Source organism: Alligator sinensis, unplaced genomic scaffold, assembly GCF_000455745.1.
Source record: "Alligator sinensis unplaced genomic scaffold, ASM45574v1 scaffold115_1, whole genome shotgun sequence".
NCBI classification, from domain to species: Eukaryota; Metazoa; Chordata; order Crocodylia; family Alligatoridae; genus Alligator; species Alligator sinensis.
In genome coordinates, this window is record NW_005841895.1 from 383996 (window position 1) to 407626 (window position 23631).

The window sequence follows — 23631 nt, forward strand, 5'->3', positions numbered from 1 at the left end:
CTGGTGCTCAAAACCAAGCATCGGGTCAAGCAGGGACCTGTCTTCTTCTGGAGATTCTCCAAATAGTGAAGAGGTGTATCTTGGGGGAATCTGAAAAGGATATTGTCCCAGAATCTCAGCCCATAGTTAGTTCTTTCTTTGCAGGAATGTACATAGCACACAGGTCTGGGGGGCTGTCAGTTGGCAGGCTGGCATGCAAAAACTGAGTATTGGTTCAGGCAGTGCCCTGCCCACACTTCTTCAGGAGAGCTCCCTGGTAGCAAGGACATGTTTTGGGGTGACCCGAAAAGCATTTTCACCTGTAACCCCAGCCCCAAACCACCTCTTTATTTGGTGCTATGTAAATAGTACATAGATCTGGGGGGCCATCAGTTGAGAGGCTAGCACACAAAAACTGAGCTTCAGGTCAAGCAGTGGCCTCCCAGATTTCTTCAGGAGATTCTCCAGGTGGTGGCGATTTGTGTTTTGGGGTGACTCAAAGGATTTTACCTGATAATCCCAGCCCAAGATCAGCTCCTTATTCATGGCCATGCATTTAGCACATAGGCCTGTCAGACCATGAACTGGCAAGCTGGCCCATGAAAACCAAGCTTCAGATAAAGCAAGAGCCTGCCCAGCCTTCTTCAGCAGAGTCCCCCAGTGGCAGAAACATATCTGGGGTGACCCAAAAAGTATTTTGTCCCATAATCCCAGCCCAAACCCAGCTCTTTATATGAAGCTATTTATTGCAAAGGCCTGAAGAGCTGTCAATTGTCAGGTTAGCACACAAAAACCAAGCTTTGGGTCGGGTAGAAGCCTGCCCAGGCTTCTTCAGGAGACCCTGATGACAGAGACATGTAATCTGGGGTTACCCGAAAAGGATTTCTACCTGTAATCCCAGACCAAACCCAGATCCTTGTTCAGTGCTATATACATAGCACACAGGCCCACGGCAGGGGGGTGCGGCATCAGTGGGCAGGCTGACAAGCAAAACCAAGCTTCAGGTCAGACAGCACCCTGCCCAGATTTATTCAGAAGTGTCCCTCCAGTGGTGGTGGTGTGTCTTTTCGGGTGACACAAAAACAATTCTGCTCCATAATCCCAGCCTAATCTCAGCTCTTTATTCAAGGCTATGTACTTAATACATGGTATTATTTAACATTTTTATTAGTAAATATGTATTTTTTCTTAAATTCTAACTCTTCAGTTCATCCAATTCATTGCTAACAACCTTTAATTCTGTAAAGATTGGCAAGGAACCAGGAACTGGGATAAACAACTGGGAATAAGTAACCAATTTCAGCCTCATGTTTCCAGGGCTGTATCTATTGCTCTTATGATTAACCTCTCCCTCTGTTGTCCCAGCATTAGTGAAGGTCCTCTAATAATAACAATGATTGTTGATATAAATAAGGAACTGGTGTTTTTAATAGTCTTACCTAACACAGGGTACTTTGAGCAACAGTGCAGCTGTAGGGGCGTTAATCCATAACACGGATAGTGCTTTGAGCTGTGTTTCAGGCCATTCTCATCTTGAGCAGATGATATAATAAAAATGTAATGTATTTAGTTCTCTATTTCTAGTATGGTGAGCCCCTCCCTATACATGACCAGGATCCTGTTGTGCTAGAGACTGTACACTGATGAAGGGAGCAGTCCCTGTCTCAGTATGCTAACTCTCTAGATGTCATCAGGGATCAGGGTATGAGAGGTAGACACAACAGATAGGTGCCTGTGAGGATACTGCAAAACAGAAGAGCTTAGTAGAGCAATGAAAAATTTTAATTAAAAAGAATATGACTAATTTTCCTAATGTAGACAAGACATTGGAGGAGTCTTCAAGGCAAGGTCAGGACACAGGGGGAGTCAGTTTAAGGATGCTGGCACTATGGCTGCCAGGCTGTGCTTGTTCTGAGGATAAATAGAGCCCTTCAAGTCTCCAGGGTGATCAATCAAGAACTAAATTAATTTAAAGAAATTAAACCCTGAGGCCCAAATCCCACCCTGACTTACAGAAGAAGTCCTTAATGTTGCAACAGCAAGGTATTTATTAATTCACCATAGCCAAGATGAGGAGAGGACTGTACAAACTTTCAGTTAGTCAGACATTTCCAAGATATCCCCCTGCGTAACTCCTAACAGAACAGAACAACCCTCAGCCAAACAGGTGCATCTTGTGCCACTGCCAGGTTACAAAACTGGGACAGCTTTCTTCCTTCTCATTTGATCTAGAACAGCCTGGAAATAATCAGAGATGATATGTTATTGCAAACTATAGACTCTGCATGTGTTTAATTAAGAGATACATTGGCAGAAACATAGTCAGCAAAAGCAGAAACAGGTAGTTGCCATGAGGGCTTTTGGACCCTGATGATATCACCAGAGCTGAGCTACTTATTAGAGTTGTTACTCTTGCTGCTTATGAGCTATTTGATCCAGGTGCCTCCTGTCCCACCCTTCCAGTCATCCCACCTGCTCTCGCAACTCCCCTTCTTCCCCATTTTTGCTTATCCTTTGCTCTCTGTGCCCCCTTCCCTCCTTTGTCTACCTAGGTAGCTTATTATCTCCCAGCAAAACTCCATCCAGAAAATTAGTACAGAAAGAAACCAACCCCCTACACCTCCCACACAGGCCTCATGGCTCTAACATGATGCTTGTAACCACAACAAGGATCACCCTGTTCCTGCATCGCATCCCTTCCCCAATCCATGTCAGATTAGATGGTGAGCATTTTGGGGCAGGACCTCTCTCTTAGGGCTTGTCTCAACTTAAACAGTTCTATCAACATCACTGTTTTTGTTGTGCAATTTTTTCCCCTATAGAACCATAGTGTAGATGCAGTATAAAGATGCCCTTTACTGGGCATAGCTTGTGCTTTGCCTCCGCTACAGGTTTCTCCATATGTCAGGTAGGACTGTGGATCAGTGTGATCCCCTGCCCAACACTGCTGTGCTAGCAGCAGCCCTTGATGCAGATGAATGCAAAATTCATACTTTTAGTGGTACAGCTTGTTTTGCTCCTGGGGGCTGATTCTACTATTCTAGTAGAAAGCACAGCATGGCTGGTGTTTTGTCAGTACACTGTACTGACTTTTCTTTACTGACAATATACTCCTAGGGTATGTCAACATCTTGTCCCTGGGATTCCCAAGGAGTTTTTTGAGCATGCTGCACCCAGCTGCTCCTGTTCACGTGAGCCAAATCCAGTTACAGAGCAGTGAAGCCGATCTGGGGGCATCTCCCTGTGATCTCTGGAGCCCAATGAGCTTGAGAGTAGCTGCTTTGCCGCTGCATTTCCAGGCTTGACATACATGAGCAGGATGTGCCCAGAAGCATCCCTCACTGAAAGAACTGGGAGACAGTGTAGAATAGTCACATCCCTAGTCTAGACTGAGCTGGTAGAGAAGGAGGGACTTGCTGCTTTAATTATTGTTCTGTCATTAGAGTGCCAAAACTTCTAAGTGTATACAAGCCTTTACTCCATATTTATGCAGTATGCAGCATGAAAGTCCCCTGATCTCAGTGGAGGTCCTTAGGGGGTACAAGAATACCAATAATAAGCAAGTGTAATTATTATAATTAGTTAGTCTGGAGATATCCGTACTGAAGATAATCACCAGGAATCTCAGACTGATCTGCAAGCTGACAGCAATGCTCCTCACCCTCTCTCTGAGATCCTCAAATAAAAGGCACAATATAACTGCAAAATGTTCATTGATTGTTGCTACGAGGCCTTCTGCCCTCACTCAATATATATGACTCAGGGCTACTAGGACTTTTTGGAAGATACAGACCTACCTGCAGTGCTGCTGTTCCTTCATTTCCTCTCCATTCCTCTGTTGTTAGCACTGTACGCAAAAGAAGCAGCAGTGCTGCAAGGCAGCTATGAGGGTACCTGTTAAATATCACCGGCAGCAGCAAGCTGGGAATGCCCTGAGGAATGGAAGGAGGGGGAGGCAGAATGCTATGGAGAGGGGAAGAAGCACATTGGCAAATACAAAGTGCCCTAAATCTGTTTTCTTTATATTGTCTCCTAAGGGATAAAAAGGGGAAGGCAGAAATTAGGGGGTTCTGGTGACAGGAAAATGAAAGAAAGGTGAAGAGCAAATGAAGGGGGGAGGGACCAGGAAGAGCTGTGGAGGGAGCAAGGAGGAGGGAGGCAGGGAGAAGAGGGGTTTTCACAAATGCGGCAGAGCAGACCAGAATGTTAATGGCCAGTGAGCCAGACATCCTCCTAGTGGCCCTGCTTCTTCTCCCTATGCTCTGCTGCTTCCCCGTAATTCCTCTGCACTGTGATTCCCCCATCTTGATCTCTGCATCATCCTCTGCGTGGGAAGGACATTTCCTGCCATCCAGCAGACCTGGGAGAATTGTCAGCTGCTAGCTGAAAAGATCTGATATCTCAGCCTGAGATAAAACAGGTGAACACTGGAACATATAAGGAGAGGCTGGGGCTGCTGGGTACAGAGAGGAGGGCCCTTTGCTTCACTACTTTTATGCTCATCCTGAGCTGCTGTTCTTGTCTCTTATTTCACACCTGACTATATTCCAGGTCAGTTCAGGAGTATTACATCTACTAGGTAGGGACAGCTTATGCTGGTAGGCTAAGCTCTCAGCATCTGCAGGGAGCCCACTGCTGTCTTTGTCTGGATCACTGCCTGCAGAAACAGACATGTCTGCCCTTGTCAAAATAAACAGCATCCTTCCTTAATAGCCTTGTTTGACTGTGTACCCCTCACCTGCAGCCAGGGAAGTATCAAGCAATCCAATGGTGGCAGCAGCCCTGACCAGAGAGCTATTATGTTTTAGTGTCTTGCTAAATACACGGGTTTAATGCAAACTATTCCACTTAGTGCTGGGTATGTTATAATTTGTTTTCATGGGAGGAGGGCTGGACCATCTAGATGTGTGCATGGGACTATATAGCTATGTGTATAATAGCAATGCCTATGACTTACATGCACAAAGCATGTAACGGCAGTGTGACGAAGCCATCAAAAAAGCCAATGGCACTTTATCGTGCATCAGCAGATGCATGACGAATAGGTCCAAGGAGGTGATACTTCCCCTCTATCGGGCGCTGGTCAGACCGCAGTTGGAGTACTGCGTGCAATTCTGGGCGCCACACTTCAAGAGGGATGCGGATAACCTGGAGAGGGTCCAGAGAAGGGCCACTCGTATGGTTAAGGGCCTACAGACCAAGCCCTACGACGAGAGACTAGAGAAACTGGATCTATTCAGCCTCCGCAAGAGAAGGTTGAGAGGCGACCTTGTGGCTGCCTATAAGTTCATCACGGGGGCACAGAAGGGAATTGGTGAGTATTTACTCACCAAGGCGCCCCCAGGGGTTACAAGAAATAATGGCCACAAGCTAGCAGAGAGCAGATTTAGATTGGACATTAGGAAGAACTTCTTCACAGTTAGAGTGGCCAAGGTCTGGAACGGGCTCCCAAAGGGAGGTGGTGCTCTCCCCTACCCTGGGAGTCTTCAAGAGGAGGTTAGATGAGTATCTAGCTGGGGTTATCTAGACCCAGCAATCTTTCCTGCTTATGCAGGGGGTCGGACTCGATGATCTATTGAGGTCCCTTCCGACCCTAGCATCTATGAATCTATGAAAAGCATGTCATGTAGCACACATGCACAGACAGTTGTGCAGGATCTTTGAAAAAATTATCAATGCAGATACAAATCTAATTTTGCAGGTTTTAAAAAGACACGCTGAACTGGATAACAAGAAACTGGAAGCAGAACAGTGTTTATTAATGCAGAGTAATTCATCTGCAAGAGTATCAGAATGGAAAGACACTGTTCCCAGAAGACACTGGTTCAGACTAGTTCTCAACCTACTCCACCCACTAAACTTTCTAATAAGACTATTAAGGCCCTGATCCTGCCAACTCTTGTACACATGCTTCACTTTAAGACTATGTTGTCCCAATGCAGTTAATGAGAGTAGTCAGATGTGCAAAAGCAAGCACAAGAGTCTTGAAAAGGTCAAGGTTGACATCAGTAGAAGCTCTCACTGACTGATCATTGACCCTCATTGCCCAGGCATGTCCAGAGCAGTGCCTGAGAACTAGCTTTTATGAGTTAATCCATTTCTCTCAGAAAAAAACCCCTGATCAAAAGTATTTTAGACAGTTATGAGCTTTTAGAGAATTTTGAGAGCACCAGGCAGAACAACAGGCCAAACTGTTAAGTGTGTGTCACTGCCTTTTTCAAATGATCAAGGAAAATTCTGTGCTCTTGTTGGAATCAACCCATCTCTGCTAACATATTCCTACCAAAGGCAACTTACCCTAGGGCTCATAAAAATGCTTCAGAGGAGCTAAATCTCTTCTTTATGGAACACACTAGATTATAAAACAGACGGGCAAGTACTTTCAAAAACTTCCCAGGGAAGAAAACTTCAGCTCCTCCTAGAGAGTGAAGAAAGGAAACCCAGTGGTTATAATGCCTCTGGATTCGCAAAACACTTTTGACAAAGTCCTTGCAAGAAGCTACTAAAGTAGCAACCTAGTCATGCACTGGGAGCTAAAGCACTACCTGGTGTATTGGCTAAAAGTTAGACAACAGGATAAGGAATAAAAGGTCAATTTTTAACCCATCAAAATGTTAAGGGCCATTATGGGGTTCTGTACTAGGACCATTTTTATTTAATATATTAATGACCTGTGAAGGTAGCTGAACAATAAAGTGGTAAAATCTATAGGTAACAGAAAGTTACTTAGGTTAGTGCAGTACAGAAAAGACTGCGAGGAACTTCAGAGAGAGAGGTCTAACTGACGTGAACAATGACACAGGAGTAGATGAAACTCAGTGCTGATTCAGGCATCTGAACACATACGGGAAGAAATAATTTGGCCTATTCAGAGGCACTATTGGATAGGATTCTAAACTAGTATCAGAGAGAAAAGACTGGGCTGAAGTTTTGGCTCTACTGAAGTCACTGCAAAACTCCTGTGACTTCAAAAGCTTCAGGATTTCACACCAGGATGGAAATGTGATTAGCTTAATGAAAACCTCTGCTCACTGAGCAGTGGCAGTCTAAACAAGCAAACAAAATGTTTCGATGTATAAAGGAGGGGATGGAACATAATCATGCAAATCTTAAAATGTCAATTATATAAACCAGTACTACAACTTCATCTATTCACCCTATAGCAAAAATAAAAATGATCCAGAGATAGGCAATGCAAATAACTCGAAACTATAGGAGTGATATCTATATGAGAAGAGATGGAAAGGTTAGTTTAGATAGGATTGAATTAAGAGGAGACACAATAGGAACTTACAAAATAATGAATTGTACTGACATGGTAAATTAAGTAATCCTATTTTCCCTCTCTCATAATACAAAACCAAGAGGATGCTCTGTGAAAAACTAATTTCATTAGCAGTCCCTGAAAGGGATCCTAATGCTTTTCTTCAAAGTATTTGGTGTTGGTTAGTAACAGGAACTGGTGACTAGACTAAATAGACCACTAGTCTGATTTGATATAGAAACTGTTTTATTTCAATAAGTCTTTTCACCTTCACCCCACTCCACCTCCACAGCTGAATTCTGATTTAGTCTATTAATATATTCAACATACTTGGCAAGAGTAAAGTATAACCGTTTCCAGCAAGGGATTTAATAAATTTGTTTCTTCCTTCCTGGATTATGATTATTTTAAATATGTTTAATTACAAAGACAAATAACTAAGCTACTTCTCTCTCTCTCATCTCCTCTCTGAGGTCCTAGCCTTCTGATACATAGGGAAAATGCTTGTCAGTCTCTTAAAATATTTGCCGCCCATCACTTCCCATATCCAACCAGTCTTAAACTTAGTGTTATTACCTCTGGAATAACAGTTATAACCAAGCCATAGCATGTATTGCATTAAGGGGAGTTCATTTCATCTGTCCTAATATTCTTCAGGTAACTGATCTTTTGAGTTTCTGCAGGAAAGATACAGTGTCAAGAGTAGGAAGAGGCCACAAAGGAGGGTGATCTCTATTGGCCCACAGTCGAGTCCCTTAAAATATTTTAAAATCAAACAACTAGAAATGCATTAAATACAGTTTAATATAAATATATTTTAAAATGTTAGGTCCTTCTCTTGGCCCCTAACTGCTGCTTTCACTCAGCTCAGTTTGGTTTGCTTATGCTGGACACGTCCACTTTTAAACCTAGGCCCTTTCACAGCATATTTTTTTCAAGCCCTTAGCCGAGTGTGACAGCACTTGAACAGAACAAAAACAACAGAGAAATGTCTGTACTAAAAAGCTTTCAATGATATTTTACAACCACAACATTTCTATTACAATTTTTAAAATCACCCCTGCTTCAGATCCTTGGCAGAGCCGTGGGCACTTCACATCACTGCATTTGCACGAAGTGGCTCTTGGCCAGCAGAGACATCCCCAGGGACATCACCACAGCCTATGTGGATCCCCCAATAGTGCAGAGCCTGCACAGCAGGTTCTACGAGGAGAAGGAAGATGGTAGTGCCTATGAGCTCCAGTCACAGACCACACTCCACCTCCCAGTACTGTACAGACACAGAATGAACCAGCTGGGAGTATACCGAAAGAGCATCCTGGCAAGGCTTCTCTGTTCCTCTACACCAGCCATATCAGCCTTCTAGGCAGAGGTCCTCAAACTAGAGGTCACAACCTCAGTGTCTCACAGCAATTACAAATGTAGCTGCCTGACCCATGGACCCCTAATACCTCTCAATCTGCAATCACTCTGTGTGCCCACTTGGCCGCTTCACAGTAAGTGTCCCTGTGTCTACAATTTCCCTGCAGTAACTGTGAAAGGTTATCCAGGACAACCAAGCCCTGTTTCATTTAGACACCAGCTGCCTCATTTTAATTCTCACTGTGTGCATCTACATATGAAATTAAGGTGAAACCATAAACTCCAGAGTTGTCTGAGCCAGAATAAACTACTCCTGGTGCAGCATCTACACATGTGCCTGGGATACCAGCAATTCGAGCCACGGCAGAGCAGAGCCGGGCTTCCAGAGGGGACAGGGGTCAGCACTGCACATAGGCAGCAGAAGGCTGGGGCTAATGGGGCTTAGTCTCCCCAAATGCGGGGCAGTGGTGGCAGCGGGTAGGGCCACAGGGCAGCCCAGGCGCAGGCTCTGGGCAGATTAAGGCCCCCGTGGTGAGGGAGGAAGTGGGGGAGGGGGAGGGACTAGGGTGCATCGGGCCCTGGGGCTGGGGTGGGTTGTGGGTCGCTCAGAGCCTGGGCAGCTCATCCAGGGCCACAGAGGGGCTCCCGCTGCTGCATGCACCCCGGCAGAGGCCTAGAGGGCATGTGCCTCCTAGATGTGTGCGCAGGGCGGAGGTGGGCTGTCACTGAGGGCTGGGCTCTGTGCCCCACTGCCACTGCCCCAGGAACGGTGCAATGCCATGTGCCTCCCATGCATTGGGCGCAGAACCCAGTCTGCAGCAGCAGCCTGCCTGCCTCTGCCCCGCACACAGATCAGGGGGGCATATGCCCCCTGGGCCTGTGCCAGGGTGTGTGCATTGGTGGGAGCCCCCCTATGCCCTTGGACAAGCTGCCCGGGCTCTGAGCATCCCACAACCCTCCCCGGTCCCAGGACCCCATTCACCTCAGTCCCTGCCTCTGCCCCACTCCCTTCCTCACCATGGGGGCCTTGATCTGCACCCTCATGCCCCTTCCCCATGACAGATTTACTTAACGGGGGGGATGTACACATGCACGCATAAGCCTACCCGTGCTCAGTCCCCACAAATAATATTTTCTCTTTCCACCTCTGCTGGGGCATGAGTGTGCTGACCCTGCAGAGCCATGTGGCTAGACAGCAGGCAGGAGTCTGGCCCCCACCCGGTTGCTGTCTACATATGCGTTTCATCAGAGTAAATGACCCTGCCATAAAATAGTACTGTCCCTGACACTACTACCTTATGGCAGAGTTAATTAGTTTACTGCGCCCTAATACTGGTACACGTGTTTATGGTGAAACTTTACTATGGAACTAATTAGTCTACTCAGTAAAACACACATATAGATGCATCCACTGTATGGTAACTGTGAAGCAGATATGGAGGAGCCAAAAATGCTGAAAGTCCCAGACATCTATTAGCTGTGAGCACAAAGTGCTACACTGTATTGGGGTGCATAATATGATTTTTCTGTAAGTAGAATTGCAAACTAGAAGAAGTCTAGGTACTCCTGCCTCTGGGGTTACTGTCAGCTGGAACAGGTTAGAGAAGCCTGTGTGTGTACAGCTGTCCCAGGTCAGGAAGAGCACAAAGATAACAGAAAGCCACCATTGTTCACCTTGTCTGGGGTTACACTGATCCTTGACCATAACCAAGAGTTCTGGGTCCTGACATTATGATCTAATGCAGTCAGCAGTTCCCTCGGTAAACTTTCTTCCTGCAACTCATTTCTTTATTTCTTCCTCTTTTATGATTAAATTGACACATAAAACTGAGCAAGAATTGACTAACTACTGACAAATATGATATAGGGATCATAAAGCCATATAAACAAACTTTACACTGGACTGATAAAAGGCTAATTAAGGCTAGTGCTGAACTTGAGGCCTTTGTTAGCTACCTAACTGTACCAAGTCACTGGGAAAAACTAGCACATGTAAAAGCCAAGACGTCCCCGGGTCTTATAAAAGCAGCATGGCAGGGGGTAAGAATAAGAGAATGTCAGAGGATAAGCACAAAGGGACAAGAAAGGCAGGTTCTGAAGGAAGTAACGGTAACATAACTGAAGAGCAAATTCAGCAACTGAACAAAATTCATTCCAAATATGAACTACCCGGTGTGTAATTCACATCTGCAACCAACTGTAATGATGGCACAGGCTAAGCGGCTTCAGTAAGACAGGGAAATGAAACAGTGGGACAAGACATTCAGTCCAATGTCAGGCACAGAAGAGGTACTTCCTAGAAATGCCCTCAATTAATGACACAGCTAGTGGCTGCTTTAAACCATAATTTGTGAGCTAATGCAGTCACCCATGGGCATAGAGGGTTTGACTCTGCACCCACTGAAGTCAACTGGAGCATGGGCATTTTCTTCAATGGAAAGAAGAGGGGCTCAATTCTGCTTCAAATGCATCTGTGTTTGTCCATAAATTCTGGGTGCAAATGGCAGAAGTCAAATGTCAAATGCAAGGATGGGCACAAAAAAAACACCTGTGCTCAGTCTGCTAGTTAAGCACAGCTGATTATTTGCATCTCTGCTTCACTATTGCCCTCAAGAGACTATGGTACAAAATTCTTAGTTCTTGAAATGTGGATCCTGGAAGCCTCATAGTGTTGTCAGCCTGCACACCCATCTTCCACCAAACAGAGATCCACACATAGAACACAAAAGATATTTAGCTATACTTAATTTGCTTTTTTTCTTAAACAAACCCAGTGGACTTACCTACACCATAAACTACTGCATTCCACCAAATCTGTTAGACTGCTAAGATTGTTTTTGAAAGGGGCAAAAAAACAGTGCCAGAAATCAGTAAATGTTATAAGTTAATTATTTTTTGTTCTCCTATGACTCGGAAACAAAAGACAGATTTTTCTCCCCATAAACCAAGATTTAAAATGCAGCCTAAGGCTTAAAAGTTCAGAATCAAACCCTGAATTATGAAGTGTCTATTAAAGAAATGGTAACAAATCTTAAAGCAGAGCAGTGCTTTCTTGCTTCTGTCTGGATTTAAATGAAATAGAAGAAGAAAAAAAAAAAAGGAGTCCAAATTCATCCTATCAGTTATCACCTTGGGTATGTAAGAGTATTAAAAAAATTAAATGAGTTTGCCATAAAAACTTTAGATGCTTCCAAATATACGGGTATCAGTTCCATTGCAACTTCATGCCAGATTTTTAGCAGAAAACTGTTCCTGATTAATTGCAAGTTCTAGGCCCTGGCACAAGAATCCAGGAAATAAATAACTTGACTGTATCTGACAAACTGTTGAATACAGCATTAACCATATTAACACAGAAGGTTATGGGTTACGTGAAACCAGGGCTCAAGAACAGCTGGCAAAAGTGCTTGGGAATATGCTCACTAAATCCAGATTTCACAGGAATCTAGCCAGAGCCTGCAACTCTGCCGGATTGTGTATTGCCCTTAATAAACATTTGAGGAGAATTATTTATTGTGTTGATACAAATAGCTGCATTGAGCAAGAGTATTATCTCCAAAATGCTCATCTTAAGTTATCTGGTTAGGAAGAAGAAACAGTATCATGCGGCTTAGCAGACCATCTGGATCAAACAATAAATTCCAAAGAGTCACTATGAATTGATAGCAAAAATCCAAGGAGCTCAAACATGGTTCTTAAAATTCTTTAATAGCAAATAAATACACAAAAGTTCATGATTTGTCTGTAAACAATTAACAAAGAGAAAAAAAAAGATCTAAATCTACCAAATTAATTATGTCTAGTGAGCAGTTCATCTGAATCTGAGAGTCAGGATTTTCAGATTTATATCCTATACAACTGTGCACGTATCATATGGATGAATGTTCATGTCTAAATGTGAGGCACTAGTGATGCAGGTAGTTGTTCATCTGGGTGCACAAATCTGACACACAAACACATTCCTATTTTGTGTGTGACACTGCTTGGCCCTGAATACATCTTGTAGAGGGACCACATTATTAGCTTTCTGTACATCCTTTTCAATTAAGCATATATAATTTATTAATAGTACCTAACAAAAGGACATTCAAGAGCATATTGGGCAGCTATCTTTGAATATCTGGATGGACTACTCTTTAATACAAAGGACTTATTAAGTGTGTATCAGCAGGACCATGTATTTTTTTTTCCAGATGCCATGGTTCAGAAAAACAGAGATGAACTCAATCTGTGATCAGATCAGATGGGTTTTGGTTTGTGTTTGATGATGTGGTGTTGGTAGCCCTTTGAAATCAAAAGGGATACACCAATGGAAGACAAGCATAATGTAGCAGAGAATCAAGCTTAGGAAACCATTTGCTTTACAGATTTGGGTGTGGTAGTTTTGATCCGGATTTGGCTTGCTTGCATTCTGTCTCTTCCAGTAAGTCTTCCATGTTTGGCAACCTCTTCCATCTCACTCTCTGGATGGTAGCTCAGTTCTAGTATGGCCAACAGTAGGAACATGACAGTGGGAACACATGTGCTACAGTCAGAGGTGTGATTGCACCATGGGTATGTATACTCAAGCCAACTCTAAGCTAGCTCACTGAGGTACCAATAGCAGAAAAGCTGTGAAAAGGCAACTTCAGAACAGAATAGGTACTGTAGTACAGACACACAGTCCTAGGTGGCCTGGTACAGCTCATGATATTGGTATGTGAAGTAGTTTAGATATGTTTATATGTGTTGCAACCGCTCCTCTGAAAGCAGTGGAAATGTACCCAGTGATAACATGCATAGGGAGGACAATGGGGTCCTTTATATTCTCTCACTAAAATCACTACCACCTTACTCAAGAGCCTCTGCTCCCTCATCAAAAGTCTCAATTCAACAAAGGCCTTAAAACACATGCTTATGACCCACTGGTTTCAGTAAGCTGTAAGCACATGTGTTACCCGAATCAGGACTTAAAGTGTTTAACCCTGAAGGGTAGACAACTGCCAATCTGTGGGTCATTTCAGGTTCTCTCCCATAGATTTCATAGACATAGATTTCATAGACATCAGGGCTGGAAGGGACCTCGGAAGATCATCGAGTCCAGCCCCCCGCCCAAAGGGCAGGAAGTAAGCTGGGGTCATAGGATCCCAGCAAGATAAGCATCCAGTTTCATCTTGAAGGAAATAATGAATGTCAGTGGAAGAATGCAGCAGTTGAAAGCTTCACCAAAGCTGAAGCTCCCTGGGAATGCAGAAGATGACGGAAGTTGTCAGAGGCCTATAATGTGTCAGGGATGTACTTGGTAGCTGTGTCGGTCTGAAACAAAAAGGAATACAAAAATCTAGAACTCTTGGTTCCAAAATAATACCTTTTATTAGACCAACTGAGAAATCACAAAAAAATAATCTTTTTCTGCAAGCTTTCGGGCTCAAAGGTCCTTTATCAGGCTCTGGGAAAAGTATAGATGGTAACCACTAATGTTGTATTTCAGAGGCCTATAAAGCATTATTGAGTCTGGGGAGACTGGGGAGGAATTTGATAATAGTCTTCAAATACCTGCAGGGCATTTTATAGAGAGGATGAAGATGGGCTTTTCTCTGGCCATAAGGGAGAGGACTATGAACAACAGATTCAAGCTACAGCAGAGGAAATTTACATTGGAGATTAGGAGAAACTTTCTGACTATGAGGGTGGTGAAGCATTGGAACAGGCTATCTTGAGTAGTTGTAGAATCTCCAAGCTGGGAAATTTTCAAAAGCAGTTTGGGCAGACACTTGGCTGGTATGGTTTAGTGAGAGAGAATTCTGCCTTGGGCAGGGAGCTGGACTAGATGACCTCATGAGGTCCCTTCCAGCCCTACTTTCCTTTGATCCTAGAAAAAATGAAATAGATTTCAGCTGCTTTCACTTTGTACCTGGGACAAAGAGTAGTAGTGAAAAAGAAAACTAGTAGGTAATCTTATCCTTCCAATAGCAAATGTTTTTAATTGTTTTCAGTTAACTCAGGCAACGAAGGCTAACTATGAAACTTTCTGAGTGTCACACTCCATATAAAAATTAAACATGAAATATACATTGTTAACCTGGAGCAGATTCTGTTCCAAGATAAGATCCACAAGATGTGGTTGTATTTTCCACAGTGACCCAGAAAGCAGGTAGAGGGAAGGACAGCATGGGAAGAATGTGCTAATGCACACAGAAGTAATAGGTAGGCTAGTTATAGCTGCAGGTATACTTTGATTGCAATTCAGATAATTATTAACATTAGATTAAGTAAAAAATATCTGATTTTAGGTATGGGCAGTAGTGCAGCTACAGACAGACTGTTAAGGTCAGCATTAAGGTATTCAGAAGTGTAAGTTTGTAACGTGTGTGGATCTCTGCCAAGTCTCTCACACCTGCAAACATAAATATAACCTTTTCTTACCTCTCCCCAGTGTTTTCGCTCATTCTTTCTTCCCCCCAGTCAGCAGCTCCTTGAGTACCCTGGGGTGAAGATTGTCGGGGCCAGCTGACTTGAAGGTATCCAGCTTCTCAAGATGTTCCTTCAGAAAGTCAGCATTAATGGAGGGCAGGGGATCACCCTCAACCGGACTTCCCGGCCCTGTAGCGGGCATGGGCATCCCATGGGACTGATGAAAGACTGACGCAAAGTACCTATTTAATAGGTTGGCTTTTTCCTGGGCGTCAGTTGTCAGTTGCCCAGGAAAAAGCCATGTTCAACTCCTCCCTGTTCCCAGCATTTACTATTATTTGAACTATAACCATTTATTTTTCCAAAGAGATTATTTTATCTCCCTTCCATATTAATTTAATTCTAAGGGAATCTTAGTTATTTTCTCCTTTGCTCCCTATTGTTCAGACTAACTGTGGGATTCTTGTTGTTCTAAAAATACCTGATTCCACAGTTTCTGCAGGAGCACACATTACTGAGAGCAGCAAAGGTGAAATCAAGCCAGAAAGGTCTTTGCTGTGCTCTGAATGCAGCAGCAGCTGCTGCTTCTATTCCAGATGATTTATACCTCATCTGGAGAACAACAGTTCACAGCCCAGAGTAGTTCCCTCTAATGATTTATTTGGCCGTGCTCAGGTTTTGGCGATGTATTGTATAATTTTTTTTTGCAAGAAAGTGTCACTACAAGGGAAGTTAATTGCTCCTAACACGGATGGTGATGGTTTTCGAAAAGCTATTTGCATTCATTTTCTAGAACATTAAATGCGTATGTCCCTCCAAGGCTCTGGGCTCAAGCAGACTGAGATTGTTCCACTGGATTAGTCAGCTTTACTGTATCCAACTGAAAAATTAACAACGAGGAATTCCTCAGCTTGGAACACAGCTAAAACCCAAATCCAGTCAGTTTGGATGTAGGATTATATGCAACAAATACAACAGTAATACTCTGAATACTCAGTGTGATACTGTAACAACTCCAATGCCTCCTAGAATTATACATTGTGCTCACTACCAGTGTTTCCCAGCCTGTGGGGTGAAACCCCTGGGGTTGCTGGTGGGGTACACAGGAATCACAATGGTAACTGGCATTCACCTATTTCAGCCATTTACATGCCCCTGTGCTTCAGCTACTGCCACTTCCCTCACTGCCCATTCTCTCGCTCATCCCTATGTCAGGCGCCACCACCACCACTTCCCTTACCAGAAATTGCTGCCAATTTCCCTACCAGCAATTTTCTCCACCAACAGCATTCAATAGCAACCAGCGACAAAGGAAATGGCCATGGCTGAATTAATGGAGATCAAGAGAATTAGTGGCAAAGGAAATGGCAGTACAGGGGACACAAGAGAGACTGACTTTCCTGCGGTGGAGTGTAAACCCACAGGTTTAGGAAATGCTGCTCTATAGTACAGCTGGTCAGAATTTTATGGTAACAGGAAAGGACTGTTCCAAAAGCTTAGGCCTCTACTACCTGGGTTAAAGAGAAACCTTGCGAGCAGTTTGTGGAGCGAGCCGACAGAGAGCAAATCAGTTCCATACCCATATATATGCACACACCAGTTTATTAAAATATTTTAAATATACTATTATACAGACCCTAGCTTCCTCAGTGCTGTTCATTACAGAAATCTCTTAACTTTCTTAATGCTTATTGCTGAATGTACTCCTTATATTTACTATTAGTACAAGACCAGTGTTCTTTATCATCATCTTTGATCCAGACAAGCAAACTCCTTTTCCTTTAATGGAACTTTTAGGCCAGTGTGTCTCCTTGTGTACCCTGTGTGTTTATATAGTACCAGCTAATGCAGCGCAGTCTATTTATATTCACACACACACACACACACACACACACACACACACACACACACACACACACACCCTGCCCTCCCCCATGCAAAAAATATCCTCAGCAAGCTGTACAAAAGCTTGAAACCGTATTCTTTGAAGCGTGAAGTACTGACAGAGACAAAAATCTTAAAAATATGAACTTCCTGCATGACCTAATCCAGGGTGATGGTGATCTTTCACTGATGTAATACTTTTCAGTGTCAGAGCACTCTAGAACTGATTTGCTACTGAAAAAGAATTACCTTTTCTACACCTCACAAGGCTGGGCATTGAACACCTCCTGTGAAACATGGAGTACTCTCAACTTCCAAGGAAGTCAAAAGTAGTGAGGATAATCAGTGTATCCATGCATTCATCTACCTTTTTACATTATTCTTGTCACCACTGTATTTGATAACCTCTTGGGACAACACCCAGCTGCTCAGAACAATGCACAAAAGACTGGAACAGAGAGGAAACATAGAGTATCATTTGCTAATAAAAAGTTCCTGGGCATTTTAGGGAAGCAGGTAATGAGGACCCAAGTTGAAATTTGGCCAAGACACCATAGCTTAATATCCTGAATGGTACCAACAAGTGCCATGTGATCTTGAATAACCACAAAGGATAACAAGAACTGCTGGCTGGAAGCTGAAGCCAGGCAAATTCAGTTGAGAAATCAGGCCTGATTTTCTTTAACAGCTGAACATTGGCACAAACTACTACAGGAATTGGCAATTTCTCCTGACCTCAATGTTGTCAGATTCCCGACATTCAGGAAGTTAGGCCTTAGCCCAAATAAATTCTCTCTCACTCAAGCACAAGTTACTGGGCTCAGCACAGAAGAAATGATTTAGTGGCCACAACTGACCTGAAATACTCTGACTACCAGTGGTAACTTCCTAACATCCTGCTGCAAAAATACTTGTAAGCTTCAAAAATCCTTGCAAATGAGAGCACAGATTATGTAGTGTAAGGGAATATTATGAGTTCATCTGAAAAAACTGCACACTGCAAAGCAAGATGTAGCAACAGGGCACCGCTCCTAGTGCATTCCTGAGCTACATTCAACCACTGAAAGAACAAATTATTGTTACGTAATAATTATTAACTCCATGCACTTTGCTGCTACAGGCTTTGGGCTGGTGATTCCATGGGTGGTGCTATTCCCTGTGAATCATCATTACTGAACCAGTATGCAGCATCATGTTAGGGAGTGACCACTGATAGCATCATAACATTTAAGGCCAGTAGGGACCGTTAAATAATCTAGCCTGGCCTTCAGTATATCACCCATTTCTTTGGTGCCGAGCCTCGTAACTTGTGCCTGAGCAACAGAGAACTTATTTGGGCTAACGCCTAAATTCCTGAATGTCAGGAACCTGATAACATTGAGATCAAGAGAAACCGCCACTTCCTTTACTAGTTTGTGCCAATATTCAGCTGTTAAAAAAAAAAAATCAGGCCCAATTTCTCAATTGAATTTGCCTGGCTTCAGCTTCTAGGCAGCAGTTCTTGTTATCCTTTGTGGTTATTCAAGATCACATGGCACTTGTTGGTACCAGTCAGGATATTAAGTCATAGGGTCTTGGCCAAATTTCAACTTGGGTCCTCATTATCTGCCTCCCTAAAATGCCCAGGAACTTTTTATTAGCAAATGATACTCTGCCTTCCCTGTCTGTTCTCGTGTTTTGTGCTGTGCATTGTTCCGAGCAGCTGGGCATTGTTCCAAGGGGTTCAAATACAATGGTGACAAGAACAATGTAAAAAGGTAGATGAATGCATGTATATGCTGTGTTAATCTCACTTCTTCTGATTTCTTTTGACTTCTACTACGTTCCAAGGCCTGAGGGTCAGACCAAAGGCCTAAGTCTGACCTCATCCCAGTGAAAAGCAGAAGTAACTCCATTGATGTCAGTGGAACTACACCACTATGGAAAGTATCACAAGTGTCTACAAGAATCAGGCTTTGAGTTGTTAATGAGGCAGACTGTCCTTGACTTCAGTGGGAGTTAGTCACAGAAAGGATTGAGTAAAAACTGAGGCAGTCTCAGGATGTTATCAATTGGTAAAATGCTTCCTTCCCTGAGCTCCAGGGAAACAGCGCTGATCTTAAGAGAATACAGTCCTTGTAAGCATAAGAAAACAGTGATGTTACCATGACTGGCTGTTGGCAGAGCTCAGTGGAGTTGAAATTTAACCCGGAAAGGCATACATGAGGCTCAAGAAAGAGTTGAACCCATAACCCTTGGTTCACAAGGCAAATAAAGTAATTGGGCTAGAAAGAATCATTATTTAGGCAACAGAGATGAAAACAAATGAGGATAGTGGAGCTCAGTCTTCCCTCCAAAGAGAAAAATCCAATGGCATCCACCTTGTTTGGCCTAGGAAGCAAATAGCTCTCTACTGCACTGCTGCAATACATCTTCTTTTCACTGCAGAAAATTCTCTCCTCTGCACTAGTTCTCATCTTTGCAATGATTATCTATACAGACTCTAGTCCATTTTTCTTCATCCTATTTATTTGCTTCATTAGATCACCGCTCACTAGAATTAAACCTTTATCACTCTGGCTTTCTGTCAGTGACTCCTTAAATCTGCATTTCTTCCCGATCTGCCCCAGAGAACAAAAACCACTTTCCAGTGCTTTAGTTAGGGTGAGAAAGGCCATATGGTTTTAGGAAGTGATGTCTCTACTGGGCATAAAACAGGGCCTGTTAGTTATGTACTAGAAGTGGTTTGTGTAGTATATGTTAAAACACCACTCCCATTATCTACAGAAAAAATGCCGTCCTGATGATGAACTACAGAGATAACCTAAAAAGCAGGACATTCTTCTGGTGAAAGCTTCAGAGACATGCCAGTTTTAAAAAAATTGCTTTGTGGAAAAAAGAAGCCATGCAGGAGAATGTGTTAGAGTAGTTGAGGCAAGGGTTAGAACACTGGGTTTCTTACGCCCTAGATCTGCCATTGAGGCAAGGAATGGGGCATGGACCCAGGAGCCACCTGGCTTCTATTCCCTGGCTGTCCATGTACTCACAGTATGATGCTGGTCAAATTATTCTGCCTCTGCTTCCCTTCCCACATTTTATCTGGTCTATTTGTATTCTACACATTTCAGAGCAGATGTTCTCCCACTAGTGGCTAACATAGGCAGGCCCTGTCATAGTTGGGGCCTTTCACTATGTCTGTAATACAGCTGATAACAGATCACGAGTCACCAGGTGTCATTAGACCTCACTACCTCTGCTTCTAAAGGACTTTAACATCAAATACATTAAAATAAATGAAACAAAAAGAGAATTTCTTAGTTACATGTGGGGAAAGTAGGTTGACTGACTTTCCCTATGGCTTTGGGCTATGTGCTAGTGTTCTAATGTCAATAAATATAAGTATCTTAGTTACTGGAAAAGAAAATAATAAAGCATGCATTATTTAAATACACTCAATTGGAGAGGATTTAGCTAGTGTAACGATACCCACTATAGGAGCATACAGTAGAAAGCTCTGAAGATGAGGAAAGCAGAAAGCAGACAGTATTGGCTTTGACTGCTCTCTGGATTTCACTTCATTGCCTGTAGTCTGACTCTAGGGCATTGAACACAATAGCTAGACTCCAATCTACATCAAATACTGAATCCAGCTAGTTGTCTCACATGGCCAAAAATCCAGGAAAGTCTGCAAGGTTAAGGAAGATGGCATTTGTAAGTGCTCTCCATGTAAGCAGACAACGGGGTTAAAAGCAACCTGTTCAAATTTGCTGATACCAAAATTTGGGGTGAGGCGGGCATGCTAGCAGGGAGGGAAAGACTGCAGAAAGACCTGGATAGGTTGCAGGGGTGGGCTAACAAAAACAGGATGCGTTTCAATACTGACAAGTGCAGGGTGCTGCACTTGGGCAGTAGTAACCAGCAGCACACTTATAAGATGGGAAACTCCCTTCATGACAACACGGAGGCAGAAAGGGATCTTGGAGTCGTCATTGACTCCAAGATGAACATGGGCTGATAATGCGAGGTCACGGTCGGCAGAGCTAACCGGACCTTATTGTGCATCCACAGGTGCGTCTCAAGTAGGTCCAAGGAGGTGATCCTCCCCCTCTACGCGACACTGCTCAGGCCACAGCTGGAGTACTGTGTCCAGTTCTGAGCACCCCACTTCAAGAGGGATGTGGACAACATTGAGAGGGTCCAGAGGAGGGCCACCTGCATGATCCAGGGACAGCAGGGCAGACCCTACAATGAGAGGCTACGGGACCTGAACCTGTTCAGCCTTCACAAGAGAAGGCTGAAGGGGGACCTGGTGACCATCTATAAACTCACTAGGGGGGACCAGAAGGGCTTGGGGGAGACCTTGTTTCCCCTAGCGCCCCCCGGGATAACAAGGAATAACAGCCACAAGTTGTTGGAGAGTAGGTTTAGATTAGACATCTGTAGGAACGACTTCACAGTCAGGGCGGCTAGGATCTGGAACCAACTTCCAAGGGAAGTAGTGCTGGCTCCTACCCTGGGGGGCTTTAAGAAGCGGCTTGATGCCTACCTGGCTGGGGTCACTTGAGCCCAGTTTTCTTCCTGCCCAGGCAGGGGGTTGGTCTTAAAGATCTACAAGGTCCCTTCCGACCCTACTTCTATGATAAATCAATGTGCAGAGATCTCACTACTGGGGGAATATTCAGGCAATAAAATGTCAGCAGATGTCCCAAGTCCCAGAGAGAAATCAGATGCCTCAATATAAGGCATATCCAGGAGGTAGATTACAGGACTGGAGGTTTGGATATGTAGGCTTTAAGACTACCCTCAGACTTGCTGTAGGGCACTGGACAAAAGTCCCCAATCCCTTGGTGCCTCAGGTTATCTGTAAAACGGGAACTGTATTTTCCTACCTCCCAGCAGGGTGTTAGGCTTAATTCATGAAAGTTCCCAGACTGGAAGACTTCCAGGAAGAAGGCTGTACATAGAAAGTTAGGGCTGAAAGAGACCTCAGGAAGTCATCTAGTTCAACCCCCTGCTCAAAGCAAGACCATACCCAAGTAGATCACCCAGCCAAAGATTTGTCTAACTGGGTTTTGAAAACCTCTAAGGATAGAGCTTCCACCACCTCTCTGAGTAACCTGTTTCAGTGCTTTACTATCCTCCTAGTGAGAAAATTCTTTCTAATATCTAATCTAAACTTCCCTTGCTGCAAGTTGAGACCGTTGCTCCTTGTTCTGTCATCTGCCACCACTGAGAACAGTCCAGCTCTGTATTCTTTGCAACCGTCCTTCAGGTAATTGAAGACTACTAATAAGTCCCCTCTCAGTCTCCTCTTCTCTAGACTAAATAAGCCCAGTTCCCTCAGTCTTTCCTCATAAGTCATGTTCCCTAGCCTCCTCACTATTTTTGTTACCTTCTGCTGGACTCTCTCCGATTTGTCCACATCCTTTCTGTACTGGGGAGTGGGCAAAACTGAACATATTACCCTGGATGTGGCCTCACCAGTGCTGAATAGAGGGGAATAATCACTTCCCTTCACCTACTGACAACACACCTACAAGGTGTTACTATTAAGGAGCACAGTGAGAATGCTGCAACGTACAGTGCTGTGCAAGAAATAAAATATATTCAAACTAAGGCCTCAGCCTGGACAACTTAGCGTGAAGGCAAACATGAGGACAGTACAATTTTGCTAGTTGCTTTTTACCATATTGTTGGCTCCCCCTCCTGATTCCCCTATTTGTCCATTCAATTCACTCACTGTATCCCATCCATGTAGACTCTGGGTGCCAAACTTATCTGGCCCCATGGGGCTAGGGCCAGCGTGCGGGGTTGGTCCAGTGACCCACAGACCATATCATACAGCTCCACAGGCTGGATCTAGCCCGTGGGTCATATGTTTAACACCCCAGATGTAGACTGTAAGCTCTATAGGGTAGGGACTCTGTTGTTCCACGTCTGCCCAGTGTTTAGCAATTGTGGCCTCCTAGGAACTAAAGCAAAACAAGTAAATGGATTGTTACGATTATGAAACATCATTAGTATACAGTGGAAACAAGCCCACAAAACTCTTTCTGGAGTCAATAAGATCTTTCAACCAAGAACGGGAAAAAACTGGTGATGACGGATTATAAAGTATTCCAACAGTCACCACCCAACAGATCATTCCCTTCATTGTTTCTCATTTAATTAAAGAGCCTTAACCCTGACTAGGGGACAAGCCCACTTTCCAGGGCTCCTTGTGCTTGTCCATTCTGCTGAGACCTACAGGAGCGGTGTAAAATGACAGCATCTCCCTATGCAGCCTCATTCCTGTTTCCTCTGAATTCCTATTGTGCTGAGAACGTCCTTACCATTCCCTGTTATTTTATGACTGGTAACAACTGGATGGACTCTGGTCCTGGATCATGCCACATGCTGCACCTCCACAGCTGTGGGCAGTTTATTTACATCCCCAACTGTCTCCACCTAGATAAACTCAGGATCTGTCACTTTAAAATAAGCAACATATAAAATGAAAAGCAAATAAGCCATCAGACTCCAGGGTATGCAACAATTTCTAAGCAGCTAATACTAAAGAGGCCTGAAGAGTTACTCTCTGCTGATATAGCTCATGCCTGGAACCCACCAATATATTTTTAAAGACTAAAACACATTAAGCAGATATAAAAACAATCCTATAGAATGACGGGTTTAAAACAATTTTCAGCATTTCATCAGTCAGCCTAAGAGAATCCTCCCCATCTGCCCAAAAGCAATAAAGCAAGTAAATTACATGGCTGTCTCTTTCC

At 43.7% G+C, this 23631-nt stretch overlaps 1 long non-coding RNA gene across 1 annotated transcript in view; it reads right to left on the reverse strand.

Moving 5' to 3' along the window:
• Positions 1–1525: 1525 nt before the first annotated feature.
• LOC106721865 overlaps positions 1526–23631 on the reverse strand; it is a 29437-nt gene continuing 7331 nt past the window's right edge. The window contains exon 3 of the long non-coding RNA XR_003092712.1: positions 1526–2217. This is a non-coding gene — a long non-coding RNA (uncharacterized LOC106721865). The remainder of the gene's footprint in view (positions 2218–23631) is intronic.